This window comes from Rhea pennata, chromosome 12, assembly GCF_028389875.1.
Source record: "Rhea pennata isolate bPtePen1 chromosome 12, bPtePen1.pri, whole genome shotgun sequence".
In the NCBI taxonomy this organism is placed as follows: Eukaryota; Metazoa; Chordata; class Aves; order Rheiformes; family Rheidae; genus Rhea; species Rhea pennata.
In genome coordinates, this window is record NC_084674.1 from 9,705,818 (window position 1) to 9,723,327 (window position 17,510).

At 36.8% G+C, this 17,510-nt stretch overlaps 1 protein-coding gene across 2 annotated transcripts in view; it reads left to right on the top strand.

Moving 5' to 3' along the window:
• The window catches only part of FHIT (fragile histidine triad diadenosine triphosphatase), a 592,682-nt gene that overhangs the window by 164,621 nt on the left and 410,551 nt on the right, over positions 1-17,510 (top strand). The gene's annotated exons all lie outside the window — the stretch shown is intronic.

Genomic DNA, 17,510 nt, shown 5'->3' on the forward strand with positions numbered 1-17,510 from the left:
TACCATAAACTTTTAGTAATTGACTCAGGTTTTGAGCAACAAAGGAGACGCAAACAATTAAAACATTAGGGAAACGCCCTCCCTCCGTCCCTTTCAGTTACCGCCCCTCCCCTCCCCCGTCCCCACTCCCCATGCTGTCGCTGCCCATTACCCTGGCGTGCTGCCAAGGGGCTGCGCAGGAGGCTGGAGTGGCTCAAAACGGTCCCTCTCTGCTGCCCTGGGCTTCTTGCTCGTTTCCTTTGCTCCCTTCAAGGGTGTCTCTGTCCCGCCCGGGGCCGCCTTCAGCCGCGTCCCCGACAACGTCCCCTTCTACTTGCCTCCTCCGTTGTGTTTTCCCGGACGGTTCCCCTGCGCTGCCTTCCACGCCTCCTCCGTGCCTGTCCTCACAGGCCGCCGCCCTGCCCTCCTGCCTCCGGCGGGTGGCGGTTGGCAGCCGTTGGAACCGGCGGGAGCCGGCTGAGACCGGCGCGTGCCAGCTCGCAGCCTTAGGCGCGATGGACGTTCCCGGAGTGGAGGACAGGTGGGCACCCTTGCAGGTGCTCATCCGACATAGAAATGTTTGGATTCGTAACTATTTGATAACATCCTGAAGTTGTTGGCCCTCTGTTGTCCCTTTGAAAAGCTGAAACTTTGTAGTTCTATGGTATCTTATGGTGCAATACTTTAATAAAATCGGAACAGCTGTGTATGATCTGTTGGCAAAGTATGGTGAAATACTGTTGGCTTGAACCACAGAGCGATGTCCAAATACTTTCTGAAAACATGTTTTGGCTGGAATGTAAGGACATCGTTTAACTTGGCCTAACGTATTTAAGACCATTCATCATTTTATACAGATTAAAATAGTGAACTGTTAGTGTTTTCACTAGTCTCTGATTGAAAAATGTGCTTTGTCATGCTTTTTTCAAAGCAGATTAAATATTTGCAAACTTCATTTTAATATTCTTTTTTAATTTTAAGTACTTTTAAAGTACATTTTAATGTACTTAATTAAAGTACAATGTATAATAATGTACTTAATAAATAAATAGAACTTAAACATACAAACTTCATTTTAATTTTAAGCTGTGTTACTACCTGAATTCTAGAAAACTTGTGGTGAAACTTGTGCGCTCTGGTTCTGATCTTACGTTGCTAGGTGAAACTTTTCTTCCTTTAAAAGAGTTAGGTGTCATTTATTGAAATCAGCGTTTAAACTGCCCCGTTTCCCAGGGTCTACTGTCTTGGGTCAGATGGCAGGACCACCTGTGTAGCACTCCTTCTGTAGGAGCCTAGCATTAGAGCATGCATGTGTCAGCCTGGAGAAGGAGGCAGTTGTCACTGGAATTGCATGTAAACCGTGGGGCAGTGCTGGAGAAGGGAATAGCTCTCACAAGATCTGCAGTACATTGCTCTTACAAGATGTGGAGGGCTTTTTTTTCTGAAAGAGGAAAAAAGCACCGGAGAGTGTCTTGAGGAGATGCCATTTCTTCTTGATTCCCATGTGTGTTTCTTTAATTCTGCTTAATATATTTTTATAGGAGCTAGCAAAGGGGATATGTCAGTTGTTATTGTTGAGAATTCAAAGGGGATATGTCAGCTGTTGTTATTATTGAGAATTCAAATCAAATGTGTTTGATTAACAATTGAAAGGACAGTCCCTTGATAGGTCTTCCCCTCCTAGATCTCCTGTAGTAATAGAGAGTGTTAACAGAAGTAGCAGTTGGACTGTTCAAGCAATCAAAGAGAAAATTCAGTAGAAGCCCTACTGCATTTACCAAGCCTAGGCAAGCTTGATATTTCATTTTTCTAATGGATTTTTTTTTTAGACCAAGTTTTGCTCATTACCACTTCTGCACAGAAACTGGAGAGATTCAAAATCAGACCATAATTCATTCTTTATCTGATAATGTTGCTCACAACAAACACCATGGAAAGAACATTATTAAGAATGCAAAGGCAAGCACTCAAGAGAGGAAGGAGTGTTAACATTAAGGTTCCCTGTGCAACCTCAATTCAGCTTCTCTTATGCATATACATTATGATAAAGGAAAAATAGGATTATTTAACTACAGGAACACATGATACTTTTCCAGATAACTCCTTCCTCACTCAGTGCAGAAAATGGACAGTACTCAATTAATGAGTAGATATTCAAGATGTTGTGGGGAGCTGACAGAGATTAAGGTCAGAAAAATTCACCAAATTTAGATGCATGCTTTAAGATTTAGGGCTGGTTTGTTAGAGCACTTCAGATCACATAGTACTTACTATGTTCCAAAAACAGCTCTTACTACTTCAGCTGCAGGTGTCTGTTCGTTATGTCTAGAAATCTACCCTAGCATCTCGAGTGTTTACCCTAAAAATAAATGCAGCACTACTAATTACTAGCAAAAGACTGTGAAATACTTTGCATAGCATCACACAGGTATTTTGTGTTCTCTGAAAGAGGCAAAACTTCGGCAAATCATCTTCAAAGCGGAAAAGCCAAGAGGTCCTGTAGGAAACTCTAATATATGACATTGTTATTCAAGACTTCCTTAATACTTGCATGCAGTTTGGGCAAATTGGGATTACATGGGCCATTTGAATTCTACTTGTCAGTTTTAATTGTTTGATTTTTTTTGCAATAGAGAAAGATTGCATTTGGAATATTAAAATTAGTGATCTAATTTATTTGGGGGAATTAATTGAGGAACTGCATTTCCTAAATGCTACATTTTCTATTATAAATGTTAGCAGATACTTTTCAAATTTATTATTTTCATTTGTTTTCAGTGTTTTCAAATTTATTTCTTCTCTAAAGGCTTTTGATTTCCTAAAAGATTGATTTTGTGAGTATAGTAAAATATTTCTCTCCTTAGCAAAACCTTAACGGGCTGTATGTATGTGTTACTATCTGCATTTTGTGTAGTAAGTAGATATACATGGTTCAGTACCTGGTTTTGCTCCTGTTTTTGCTGTTGGCAGTCTACCTTATACTAGTTCTTTTTTTAGGCTTGCTGACTGATAAAGTAATAGTAGAGATAACTTAAGATAATATCTTAGGTTTCTATAACTGTTTAATATCTGCAGTGTAGATTTGAACCATGGCTTAAATGAGGTGGTTTTGGAGTCTTTATTTTAAAATCCTCATGAAACTAATTTGACTAGATCGATGAACGGACTAAGACTTTCCTCTATCCTTTTCTAACAATTTGTGCTCTGCTCAGTCTCAGTCTCTCTGCACTTCGTTTTCCTGTCTATAAGGTGGGTATTTTTGAATGTTCCTCTAAGGAGCTTTGAAATTTTAGCTGACAGCAATTAGGGAAATAAAACTTTGTTCAGTGTGGGGTTTACCCATCAGAGTAGTGGCTATCTACATCGTAATTGCCTAGCTATTTGTAGAAGCAGTTTTTGTAAATACCTTCTTACTAATAGCCGAGGTCTAGCTCGTTGTTAGGCTGCACTTTCTCATATTGTGCCAAATGCATAGGTTTCAAAGAACTGGAAAGCTGCTCTACATATGGAAGGTTTTGTCCTGGCTATGAAACACGATTTTCTAAGCCAGTAAATACCTTGTAACAATGAGAGAGAATTAATTTTTCAGGAGTTCTAGTCAAAGGCTCTTGTACTTACAGCTGCAGCCATTTCTAGGCTGCTTTGAATCAGCTACTCCCACAGTGTTATGGCGTTACCGTAGCATTACTTACAGAACAACTTATGCTGCTGGAAAAAAACGGATAGTAGTGAGAACTTTAATTGACTCAGTAGAAGTAACTGTAGGGTAGTTTGTGTAGCACATATGGATCATTTGAATGATCTTTTAAATAGTAAAGGCAGGGCAAATTAAATCCATTATTTTAAAAGGTACAATGATGCTTAGTCCATCATTTTCATTGAAAATAACTAATTTATGCACACTTCCTGTAAAATATTTGATACTGATACCCACATTGGGCTACAAATAGAGGGCTGTGTTACTGTGCTGGCAGTCTGTTTATGAGGCAGCTGTCCCGTGGAAACTAGTGCAGTCTGAGGAGCTCATAGATGTATCAGAGCTTCGGCTTTGAGAAATGCAAGCTGAGTTCTTGCGCCTACAGAGGGATCTCCATCTTAGTTCTCTGCCAGCTTGCTCTGTGTCAGCCTAAACCTTTTGTCTTGCAGATTGTATATTAAGATTTAATCATGTCTATAGATTTCCAATTACTCATAAATATCTTATTAGAAAGCCTTGCTGGCAAGAAACTCCAAAGTACTTTCAGTAGATTATACAGAAATTTGTTCCAGAATTAGTTGCAGAACAGTCAGCTGGCACCCAATTCTTGTTTAAATTGTTATCAGCTTTACTGACAAATAAGAACATAATACTGTCTTAGCTATTCCAAATCACTGTGTGACCAGAATTTTTTTTTTTGTTTTTAATCTTGAGAAGTTAAAAGGAGTAACACTAAAACATTTTTGTTGACGCCTGAAGTGATTCAGAGCTGAAAAGGAAGCTGGAAATGCAGCAAAACCATTCAAAATTATTTGGTTTATGGCTTACGTGACTCATGGAATTCTGTACAGCGAGTGTGGTTCAGGCGTAATCGTTGAGAGTATTACCAAGAAGAAAATGGAACAAATTCAGGAACCTTAAGGTAGTTACAAATAGTTTGAAATGTGGATTTTTCGGGTTATTTAGGAACTGTAAAGGAAAAAAAGAATCTGGAAAATGGTGTATCTATGCTACTGTTATATTTTCCAATTAGTAGATGCTGTGATATGCCTATAAGACCATTGTAGTTACACACTTGTGGCAATATCTGCCATTCTTAGAACTTTCCTGATGTTTACAGTAATGTTTTTAGCGTTCTTTAAGCTTTTACCAAAGAAAATGAAGCCCAGCAATTTGAAATGCAAATTAAGTTTAGACTATTCGGCACAGTGTCTTCCTCTCTGGTTCTGACTTGTCTGGATTTTCACTGCACAATATTACAGTGTAGAAAATACCTCACTATATCTGTATTTTTGAAGCTTTGCCTCAAAAAGCAAGGCTCTTTGAATATTGACAAGACTAGCTTTGCCTTCTGTTGCTTGTGAAAATGAGCCAAAGGAGAAAATGCTGGAGTTGTTGTACAGGCCTTCATTCTGAAAAGATAATTGATACTAGAAAACTGTGAGGCATTTTAGTGGTTAATCTGCGAAGAGCTCCTGTCTATAGTGGAAAAGGAAACTCATAAAGTAATGTAAGGTGAATTTACATAAGTGTAATAGTGCTTGGTGAATGCACTGATCAAAGAGTCATCACCATTTAAGCAAGTAGTGTAGTACTCACCAGCCTCTTCTACATAAGGCTTACTCTAGCATTACGGTGTTGAGCTGAAATGATTCTGTTCCATTATTTCAGTTTGAATGTTTGAATTTCAATTTTATTACATCAGTGCATCCCCTAGACAGTTGAATATGGGAGGAGGGATGCATTCAGAGAGATCTCATGCTTGGAGTGTTTTCTAGAACACATGAAAAATAAATTGATACTTGGCTTAATTCTGTCCTTGGCTATATTCCAGACAAAAGCTTAGGCTGAACCGGGTGAACGCTGCATCAGCCCTTCTTTCATAACCATGCATTGAGGCCTGTGTCCAGTAAATGCACTGGTGAAACTTGTCTTGACTTCACGCAATGCAATTTGGCTTTTTTAGTGGGGAAAGAGAGGGGAATTTATCAGGTCTTATTGCTGAAGTCTGCACTCTATTTGTCTGCTCCTCTTAAACCAAGTGAAATTCAATGTGTTTATAAGAGAAGGGTGAAAGCAGGTTAAACTTTTTTTTGTGGTAGTTTTTAGTATTCTTGAAGTGTTAAAGCAGGACTTCTCTCCCTTGCAGATTCAAAACCCTACTGCTATTTGGATGTGCAGACTTTTGCTTAGGTGAGATTAGCCAATGGCCCTGAAGCCTTTCTTTGTGCACTAAATCTTTTTTTCAGTTGTGTTTTATTGCCTTTTATTGACGATGCCTTTTTTTCTCTCCAGTCCTGTCTAGCCTTAGCAGAGCTGCATGTTTGTGTGCAAATGTTTAGCTTGTCCTTTAAAATAAAAAGCTGTACTATTACTGCATACCTGGAAACAGAAAATTCACCTAGCATCTTAGATTTTGACTTTATTATACTTCTGAGCCTGTCCACAGTTCTTCGCAAACTTTTACAAATAATCAGTTCGTTGCATCTTCGGAGGAAATCAGATTATAGATTCTTTTTCAGAATGTAATTAACAATTGTGGGTTTTTTTAAATGTGTTTTAACTGTTTTGAATGTTATAACTGAGAAGTTTGAATCCTGTGTGTTTTTCATGCAAAGGAAGTAACTGTTTACTGGACTGAACTGTTCTGTCCAGTGCTATTGGTATGAGATGGCAGGAACAGGAGCTGTGGGACCTTTCTTCTTAGCTGAAAAAATCTTATCTTATGAAAGGGGTCATATTCAGTAAATAAAATTATTTTTATATTATTTTAGTAAAGTTGGTAGTTCAGCTGTCAGATATGCAGTGTCTCCTGGAAGCTATAAGGCTGCCCAAATTCAGTTATATTATTGTGTTCAAAATGATCTAACCAATAACAACGTAAACTTTGAATAGCTTCCCATCATGCTTTAATGCTGCTTTGACGGGAAGGGAGAAGATACTGTTGAAACTTAGAATTAATAGTTTTTACAGTTGAGAACTTAATATTCAGTTTTCTGTAAATCTGATTGGGAAACAAACGTATATTGTCAAATATAGGACTTCACGCTCACTAATGTGATGCTGAATTATGAATATAGTAGAAATGGAAGAAAAGGAGAACTCCAGCAGTTATGTTCATCCAGTTACCTCCAGCTGTCTATGCGTGTGAAGATCTTAATGCTTGTCAAGCCTGTTCTTGGAGATGAAGTGTGTCCTTGTACCACCACTTTTCAATTTATTCCAAGAGTTTGTGCTAGACTGGAATTTTTTTGGTAACATCTTACCTAAATCTCCCAGCTGCAGTTCAAGTGTTCAAGTCCATTATGTTAAATCTGTTTATTGCGATGATAATGTGTGATGACATGTGATGATAAACGAATGCTGTTTTCCCTTCCTACAAGATGTTTTTACCTGTTTGAAGCCTATTACTACTTCATTGTAAATCAAGCTTTCTGTATATCTTACTGTTTTTGTTCCTTACCAACTGGTGTAAAACTGAGTATGAATAAGACCCCAATTGTGGTGAAGAATTAAAAAAGAAAAAAATTACCCTCCGTTATCTTTCAAACTACACCACTGTTCTTTATTACTTGAAAGATTCCAAGTGTTTTCTTCAATGAGAAGAGTAAAGGGAGGTAACGTGTGACTTCCAGTATAAGCATACTTGCACTGATAGTACAGAGAAACTGTTAGTTTCTTTGTTTTCAGCTTGCAATAAATCTTATTTCGCCTATCAGGGAAGTTAAAGCATTGCAAAGGAATCTGTTGGTAAGAATTTGTTACAGCAGGTAGGCAGACAATGTCTGTGCAAGATTCTTAAGAATTTGGGTCTGCTAGATCCCAGGAGCAGCAAGTGGCACTAGTCATGCATCCTACTCAAGAGTACAATGTTTACATCTGCTAAGAAATTGTCCATAACAGGGACAAAAGTTAAAACATTAACATTTTTATGGAAAAAAGCTTCCAGGACATTTTTTTTAAGTGTAAGTATTTAATCATTTTAATATATAAATATTTTAGACATTACACTGTTATAAATACGATGTATACAGTATGTGACAAATTTCAGAATGAAATGATGAATTCTAAATAAATTTTTTTCATAGCAAAAGTAATATGTACGGTTGTATAGCTTGAACATTTCTGGGTGTTTAAGATGTGCTAATTAGCACAGTCCCACTAGACTATATAATGTTGGAAAGTTACTGTGATGAAAAAGGAAAAATGCACTCCTCTAAATGCAGATTTTACCTTTCTCACCAGATTCTTCAAGCTTAAATAATGCCACTGATAAACCTGACAAAAATTAATGACTTTGAAAATAAGATACCTCTGATACAGTTGGTGTTGAAATACAGATGAGTTTATGGCCAAAGTATCTGTTCTAAGCCTTTCAGAATTTTATTAACTTAGTTCAAAAGCTGAGTTTATTTAGCTTCAAAAGGGAATTAAACATGTAATTTTACATGTTTCATAACATTAATAAGGACATTATTGAGGCATACTGGAAAACTTGCAAAGTACCTCAGAATATTCTATTTCCTATGTAACAAATATTCTTAATCTGAAAAACAAGGAATGACTTTTGAGGAATCTTCAAAAGTTTAGTAGGGGATATTAAGTACTTCAGGCCTATAATGGTTATCACGCAGTATTTCTGAGGACATTATTTTTCATATGTTACCAGTGGTTCTATAGGCATATGTATCTGCATATCTATGGTATATGTATGATATAGATATCAAAAGGATTCAAATCAAATACAATTTTTTGGTAACAGACCAAAGTAATGGGAATATGGCAGCTTGCATTGTGTTTTTTATTCTTAGGTGCTTATTCTTTTGGTTGACTTGCAAACAGGCAAGAATTGAGACTTTTCTTTTTTAACCGACTGAGTATCTCATGGCGTTCTGTTCATAAACACAAAAGGAAATGTTTCCTGCCATAGGTTTCTTACGATTTGACAGAGAAATGGCCAGAAAGTGGGAATGTTATTTGTCCTTTTCAGAACGTACAGTGCAGCACAGAGAGAATCAGACTTGTATAAAGTTATAGAGAAAATACATGCAGAGAAGGAAAACTAAAACGCTAGAGAAGCCATTTTATTTCAGACCAATTTCTTTATTCATCATCGTTTTTATTCATAATAATTCAGTAGAGTATTGTCTATATATATATTTTAAGATGTGCAAGCCATTTTGAGCATTTACAGCTATTTTCTCTATGCTCTTTGCATCATTGTTGGCAAGCAGTTTGCAGTCCTGTTAGTTTAAATGAAGCAGAAATAGTAAATCATCACATATACTTGCATTTTGGCTATGGCTATTGTGTAACTTTTTTAACAGTTGCAGGATTGGAACAACAGCACTTCATCTTTTATTGTATATTACAATATTTAGATATTTACATTTACCATTATACAATTAGGTTGTACAGTTATTACAGTCTGTTTTTATACAGTAGCCTTGATTCTGCTATCAAGATGGGAGCACCTTTTTCCTCCCAACTGTAATACAAGTTGTTTGGCAGCAGCCAGCATGTATCTCTGGGCTGGACACTCATTACTTCCAGAACCCTGAGTTAATCACAGCACTGCTGTCAGGTAGCTAACAGGATGCTCTTAGGGCCTTGGGGGAGGACTCTTATTCTTGTGGGGAGAACAGAAGGAGTAGAAAAGACGGGGACGTAAATCCTTTGAAACAAGGCTTTATTAATTCTGGTGCCCATAGAACGTTTCATACATAGTTTTATTTTGGAGTATGTGTACCTATATAAGGAAGTAAAATGCAAGCTTACAAGGGTGTCTTATCCAAATATGTAGCTTTACACATAAATGCACTGTATATAGATGTAAACAACTCTCTATCTAGTATTATTAGCTATATATAAATGTAGATCTGACAGTAAATTTTCACTAAGCAACTCTCTTAATCCCTATGGTTTAGGAATTGTTAGGTATAGTATAGTGTCTGCACTTTCCTCTGAATGCTTGTATTAATTCACCAGTATAGAATGCTTGAGTATTGCAAGAATTGCTCCAAGTAAGCAAATTCATATTGTTAGGCAAAACCACAGTCTGATGTTAATATGTTGCATTCAGAATTGAATGATAAATCTTATTGCAGGCTTGTTCTTGCTGTTCACTTTTTACTTTTCTTAACACAGGCAAAATATGATCAAGTATTATTGTATATGTGTGGCTTCATTCTTTGTGTGTTTTCAGAAGTTAAAGCTGTTTCATTTTTCCTGTCCCTTCCCTACCCTCTGCTTCCTGGTGTGGCTGGACTGACTTTGACTTGCAGCCATCTAGCTAAAATAATTCCACCTGAAGAAGATGAAAACTTTTGCATATTTCAATTTCTCTGGTGGTCAGTACCACATAGCGAGTATCGGTTCAGTTCTGCTTTAAAGAATTGAAGGCAGCAGATCAGTCTGTGAAGTGTGTACTGAATTGAGCAGTGATGTAATGTGATGCAACAGGCTTCTCAGTAGCTAAGCTATTATAAGTCACAACGATGCATCATCCTGTTTCCTGCTGGTTTTGTTGAATCTTCAAAAACACTGTACAGTTAAAGCCATAATACTGTGTCTTTGGTTTAAAAAATGATGTTGTTGAGAATGATGATGACTTTGTAGTGCTCTCAATGAAGGCAAAAGTAACTATAACTGGTCATTTTGACATAGTGTACCTTACATTGGGGACTTTGCCCAGCCCTGGATCTGCATTATGTCAGATAACAGGATGTTTCAAGTTAAAAATCTTGTGTTGTTTCTGGAAACTTATCATACAACATGCCTTGCTCATTGGACACTTATTTTTGTCTGGATTTTTATAATCCTGCTATATTTGGTGTCAGCCCTGAGTTGTGTGGATCATCTTTTTGCTGTAGCTCACCTCTTAACTCATTCTCCCTCTCTGATTGTGCTTTTTTTAATAACATTATGGAAATTCTGGAAGAGCCATTTCTCTTCCTCCCAATGGGCTTTTCACTTGATTCTTTTCACTTACCCTCTCTGCAGCTTGTCTTCTGCAACTGTATTTGCCCCATTTCTTTTGCCTAATGCTACAGATTGCATTCGCTCAAAGGAGATAGTAAGCCGCTTCAAGATAAAGCTTAAGTCTTGGTATGTATTTCTGAAAGGTAAAAAGAGACTTTATGCAGTGCTTTGTAAGTAGTTAGTAGGAATGGTAAAACATGACACCTTTTACTTCTCTCCACATTTTCAAAGCTATCTTTATCTACTGAGGATATAATGAAAGAACATTCCCAGTTGTTCTGTCCTGCCAGCTCTCTTAGTTTGTGGCCTCCAAAGAAACGAGCTTGAGCTCCCTGTTTCAATGTGCAGCATGCTATTCTCTGTAGCAGGCTTCCTCCTCCATCTCTGTGTTCACCATGGTAGACACTTGTCTATCTTGAGAAATGTCACGATCTTACTGTTCCTTTAGTGTGCAACATAGCCCTATGTAGTCACTAGAAAAATGGATTTTCACAGTATAATTTTTGGCAGTTACTGCATGCTACTTTATAGCATTTTCTTAAGTTTTTGCATTTCTGCCTTTCCTTTTTCTGCTTTAGAAAGAGGCATGATTGATATTAATATTTTTCCCTGATAAAAATATACTTTCACTAGATCTTAGTGTTGGTAGTACATAATTCAGTGTTCGTTCTTAATAAAAACCATTGACTGTTCCATTACTCACGACAGTTATTACAGTACTAAAGGTCTCGTTCATCAGAATTTAACTTGCAGAGGCAAAACCAAAAGCCAAACTGATTTCTCTGTGCATCAGGATAGCTGTTGTGGATGCATATTATTAAACAGAGCATCTGAAATACAATGTTTTTTTGCTAGGAGATTAACACTGAGGAAAGATTTGGGAACACCATTTATTTTATTGTATATACATGTTTATATATATTTTGTTCTTTCAGTAGAAATCAAAAAGCAGGTGAACATACTATATCACATTTCACAAGACGTCTACCTTTAAAATCACAGATCCGGTATTTGGATTTTGAGAATTTATTAATTCTCAGCCTTTTTTTGAGTTCCATTTTCTCCTCTTAGGTGATGATGGAGGAGGAAACATATGAGGAAGTATTAGGAAATATTTCCCTAATATGAGGAAAAAAATCAGTTATGGAAACGAAGAGACAATCGTGAAGTTCTAAAACAATAGTTCTATGCACTAGAGCCTTGAAATGGGGTTCTATTTAAAAGATACTGTCTAGAGTATTACTGAGTATTCAGTTCATGGTTATTTTCTGGTATAAAATGGACATAAAACAACCTTATTCTGAAATTGGAAGAACTCAAAATAATAAAGTCTTATGGAAGGGTGGGAGTGGAAGATACTGTGAGATTAAACCACTCTAGGGGGAAAGCTCTGGTAAGAAAACAGAGTTTTTTTAAAAATAAAATGCTTTATTTTCACTAGTGTTGTTAAGGATGCATTTAAGGAAATGGTTTTGTAGGCTAAAGGGCAACACTAGATAAAGAAAAATGCCACAGAAAAATCCGAAGTTAGCCATAAACCTAATTTACTGGAGAGTTGCTTGGTTCCTTTATCTGTGGTGTGTGGCACAAGTCTGTGTTGTTGAATTAAAAAAGCCTTTTTTTTTCTTTTTTTGGTAACACTTCAATAGATGAAGAAAAATTTCTGAACTATTATTTTAATTTTTCCCATATACATTTTATTTGCTTTTCCAGTGAAAGTGAGGAGCAGTTTCAGGATTAATGAGTAGGTGACATTAATAGTATTAAGTGGCAAACTTAAAAAAAATACTTGAGAAATGGTCTGAGGAATATTTATTCACATTAGCATAGATGGCTTTTATTTACACATTTTAAGTTAGTGGCCTGGTTTGCAGAATCTTGTGTTCTGTCATTGTAAACTGATGCACAATTTCCCTAAAATGGTGCCTGAGTGATTGCTTAGCAGTAGCCTAAAGCTTAGTTCCTGGGTGGTGGTGATCTCAATGCCTAGTAGTCAAGGACAAGCAGTTGTACAGTAGAATGAAAGGGCGTTGTGGAGTTCTAGCATCATCTCAGTTAGACGTTAAGGTGTCTGTTGAGTCTATTGAGACAGAAAGGCACCCTAAAACATCAGTGGAGAGCGTACGGTCACTCCCGATGGTCAATACAGAGAAAGTGGTTTGCAGAGGTATTCTAGCCTGTCTCTGCCTATGCAGATGACTTGTAACAAGCATATACCTAACTTAATATCTTAGGGGCCTAACTTTAGGTGAGATTCATTTGTGTTCAGACTTCCCCACATGTATTTGAAACAAATACAGGCTCAATTCTTAAAATGAAAAAAAACAACCTGCTCCCTCTCCCTGTCAAAACGCTAGAGGATGGAGACTACTCTTGAGATTTTTTTTTCTCAGAAGTGTATTAGATGTATGAGTAACATTTTTGTAAGGTAGACAAATGCAATGTGCATATTATTGAAAATTTACTAACTATATCTGAAAATATTTCTGCATATCTTAATATTTTTCTTAGTTTTAGCATACTTTGGTTTTGGAGTGTAATGTAAAATGCCGATGTAAGTTTCTTTCTAGTGCAAATGATACAGATATGAGATCTGTTGTTGCTGTAAAATTATTGTATTTGCTATGCTAGCCTTTAATACTATATTCCTCACCTACAACTGGAGGAGCACAGCTTGAAGGAAATTTAATTAGGAAAATGAGGCAGATGAAATAGGCAATGTAATGTATATATGCAAATGAAGATGAGTAAATACACTTTTTATCTGAATAGTCAGAACAGACTGTGTTAAACAGAGCTGAAATTTTCTGTTATCAAAAATGAATTTCTTTCCTTTTCTAGCATTACTATGTAAATGTCCTCCGTATTACTGAGATTAGAAAGACTACTATCATTAAAGAAAAACATCTTTAACCAATTAGATTCTTTTTTTAGCAGGCACTGACCTCCTCATTATGTGAAGAATTGTAATCCCCTGAGGAACAAATTTAGTGAGATCAGTTAGGTGGGAAACCTTGTGCACACAGTGTTTGCTTCTCATGACCTGCGTACATATAGCTGTACTGTATAGATTTCTACTTGTTTACAGGTCTTTGAAACAATAAGCAGGTAGAATTCAGATTACTGAAAATCTAGTAGGCTGGTAGCAGTTTCCTGCCTCACTGCATGCTGGCACTACAGCTTTGCTGCTTGTGTGATGCTGCGCAGCCACTGATTTTTTTTTCAGTTGTACCCATTACTCATTTCCCTAATTTTTTTAATTGTTTTTATTGGTTCTGTGCACAGAATACTGGATCATGCTTTGCAGAAGAATGCAGAAAATCACTAGCACAGGAAACAGTTCAAGTAATATGTGATAGGAAATGAACAATTGTTTATGACAAAAAATCCTATAATGCCATTTCATGATTGGAGAGGATGACAATGGGAAGTCTGCAGTATTGCATAGTGCAACCAATACAACCTGTACACTTGTTTGAAATGTAAGAGCTTTACATGTGTTGATTTTTTTTATCCGTGAAATTTCAAAATGTTCTAATAATGATTTCAGATCTTAGTTCCCAGTGAAGCTTCAATGTGGCTTTCCAGACACTTGCTTGGGGAGTTGTGAGGCTGCTACTTCATCTTAGTCTAGCTGTGCTAGTTCTTCCTTGGTTCTTTTTAACAAAATGACAGCGAAATAAGTAAAGATGCATGTGATAGGGGAATCACGAAAACATGGTGTAGTCAATCTGAACAATTCTATAACCCACTGATTGTACAAATGAATCCACCTAGTATTTTCTGAAAATGCATTTTATTGTTTTTAATCGTTTGATGGGTATTGAAATATTGTGACGGGTATTGAAAATACCTGTCATATATTAGATATAAAGCAGCAGTGACCCAAATTCTACAGCTAGTAATGCTGCATATGTTCATTTCAGCAAATATATTAAGTGTATTTAAGTTGGATATGAGCCCACTAGACAAAGAACTTCTAAAGAAATCTCTCTAGAAGGACAGTGTGTGATGTTTGGCATTGTTTTTGGTATGTCTGTTGGATATAATTTTTGTCTAACAGAGGTTAGAGTAGATTTTAATTACAGCATTCCGCTGATCTGACAAGGTGTAACTGATGGTGAAGGTTCTGAGGAGACCCTTCTCCTTTACAGTGTTACTGTGAATTTTAAACATAACAGAGTCAGTGCAGTCTGGATGGGATGCTTACGGTTATGTAGAGATTTGTAGAGTAGTGACCATGTTCTCCAGTTGTGAATGAGCTTCTTGGGCAGGGGTGGGAGGAAGGGAATTCTACTGCTTCCCTTCTTAGCACAAGTTAGCTGCTGGATCAGTACGTACTGCCTGCAATCCTTTCTTCTAGTTCAAGTCAAAACAGAATTTCCTGCTTGGACTTTGAGCTCTGTTCTGTCATTCCGGTACTTCCTACCCACCAGTTCATGATACTAGTTCTTTCTACCCTGAGATGTTGAACACTGAGGACTCCTTATGAATTTAACATCTCTTGCAATGAAGGTCCTAAGGGCATTTTTTACTAGTCCACTATTAAATCTAAATGAGATCCCAAGTCCTCAGAATTAACAGTGGAGAGGAAAGTGTGGCATGTTTTGTGTGTGAGAGAGGGTTAGTATAATAGTAAAGGTAGAAGAAGACATCTTCATGTTGATTTTCTTGCTCAAATAATACATACATTTTTGTATTGTTTATCAAGATTGCTTTGTTCTTCACCAATTCTAAATACACTAACTGTAGTAATGTTTTGATTTGTGCAAAACTTACCTTGGGGGAGGCTATTGCTCAGTATTGATATGAACCTTGAAGCCTTTAACACGAGGCTAACTTTAGCTCTCGTATTTCTCAGAATTTGTTTTGTTCTGCAACTTGAAGGATTTCACTTGAAGGATTGAAGGATTTCACAGTATACATTTCAGAGAGGAATCTGATTATTTTTAACAGTGAGTTTCAGAGTCACGGTTAGACTGGCAAGACCCATAGGAGCTAAGGGCCCTAGTAATTCAGGTACATAATTAGAATATAAATGCACCATGTCATGAGTTTTTGTCTTCCCTGGAGCCTCAGTTGTTGAAGCATGAGATCTAGACTTTATTTCCAATGTCATCAACCTTATGCTGAAATTGTTTATTAGTTTTGGCTATGGCAGCACCATAGGACTTTTCCTGGTGCATTGTCTAAATATCAGGTTCTCTGCCTCAAATTTCTTTCAGAAGTGTTAGATTTTAAAATCAGCATCTATGTTCTAAAATTTTGGCACTGTGTGGTAGGTGTAATCCGTATCTTCTGGACAGTGGTTTTAGTTAGCAGCAGTCTGAAAGGTAGAGAAAAAAGATTGATAGTATTTTTATTTCTGTCCATGCTTTTGTTAGGTGCAAAGGCAGGAGAGACTGAAGCCCCACTGAAGCTACTGTCTTACAGTTTAATCACCAGACGGCAGTACTGGTTATTCCACATGTTTTGGGCTTTTGTCAGGAATGTTTCCTTCACTGAATAGAGAACTGTGTCTCTTTCTCATATCATATAAAAACATTCTGATGAATTAACCAGAATGAGAACCCTCCCATAGGGGTTGCTGATTGGCTGCTTGAGAGAAATGGGAATGGCTTTTTGAAGTCCATAACAATTATTTTTTTCAGACATCAGCACAAGATAAAGCAGGTGTTCCTCTGGGAAGTGATTCTTCTAGTAGCTAAAGAGACTAATTTTGCATCCTGTCGAGTTTCACATTTAATGAGTAGTGTGGGACATGTCTTCTCAGACACTTAATCTTTAGTAATTTTTTAGGAAAAAAAAACAGTGCCAAATATATATGCATTTATTTTAGAACCTTTTCAGATCTTCAAAGTAGGAATGGCTCACTTCCCACTCTTTCATAGTCTCTTCAGGCCTTTCCTCTCATCTGTGGGATAACAATTTGCAAGATCAGTCATGGTGCCTGCTTTGGATTTGCTAGAGAATATATATTACGTGAATATGTAGCCATTTGAACAGTTAGTTTTTATAGGTGTTTTTTCTGTTGTAATGCCTGACCAGATGCATCTGCTATCCTTCACTTAATGTGGTTAGTTTGTTTTATGGAGTCAGATAACTGAAACAGTCAGAACTTCCTTCCAAAGAACAAGTACATTTCACTTCCCAAAGACGCTTCCAAAATGTGTGCATTTAGAAAATATGGTTCTATGTACTTTTGGAAGAGGGAGACTAATAGAGATCTTTTTGATCAAGATCCAAGCAAAAAAATACATACCGAAGAGCTGGAAGGTTGTTGTGTCCAGTGGGTTGGGTTTTAGTGAATGTGTTTTACTTGCAAGTAAAGGATTGCAGTGAAAAACCCCACAGGATTCTAATAGTGTCTTTCCCCAACTGAAGCATCTTAGGAAACTGAATTTTATGATTAATCACTTGGTTCAAACAAGGTAATAATATTGTAGTGCTTTGGACGTGTCTGAAGTATTGTCATGTAATATGCGTGATTACTTTGTATTTTGCCCTGCAGTGTCTTGGATATTTCTGATTGAATTAAATACATTAAATACTCTAGGGCTTAAAGACCTAAAATAGAGTCTATTAGGGTTGTACCTGAGTCATTTAAGAAGGATTTTCATCCTCCCTTTAAGAGGAGGGTATATTAGTGAATGAAAGTGGACGTTTTGAGCTTTGTGCAAGAAAAAATGTTACGTACAGCCATTGATCTTTACACTTCATTTGCACAAACTGGAAAGCAGGTACCAAAAATGAGTGACTGATAGATTTTCTTTAGTTTGTATTTCTTCTATTAAGGCATTTCTTGGAGAGGTTGTAGTTTCTTTATTCCATAAATCCTTGTGTGTATTGATTT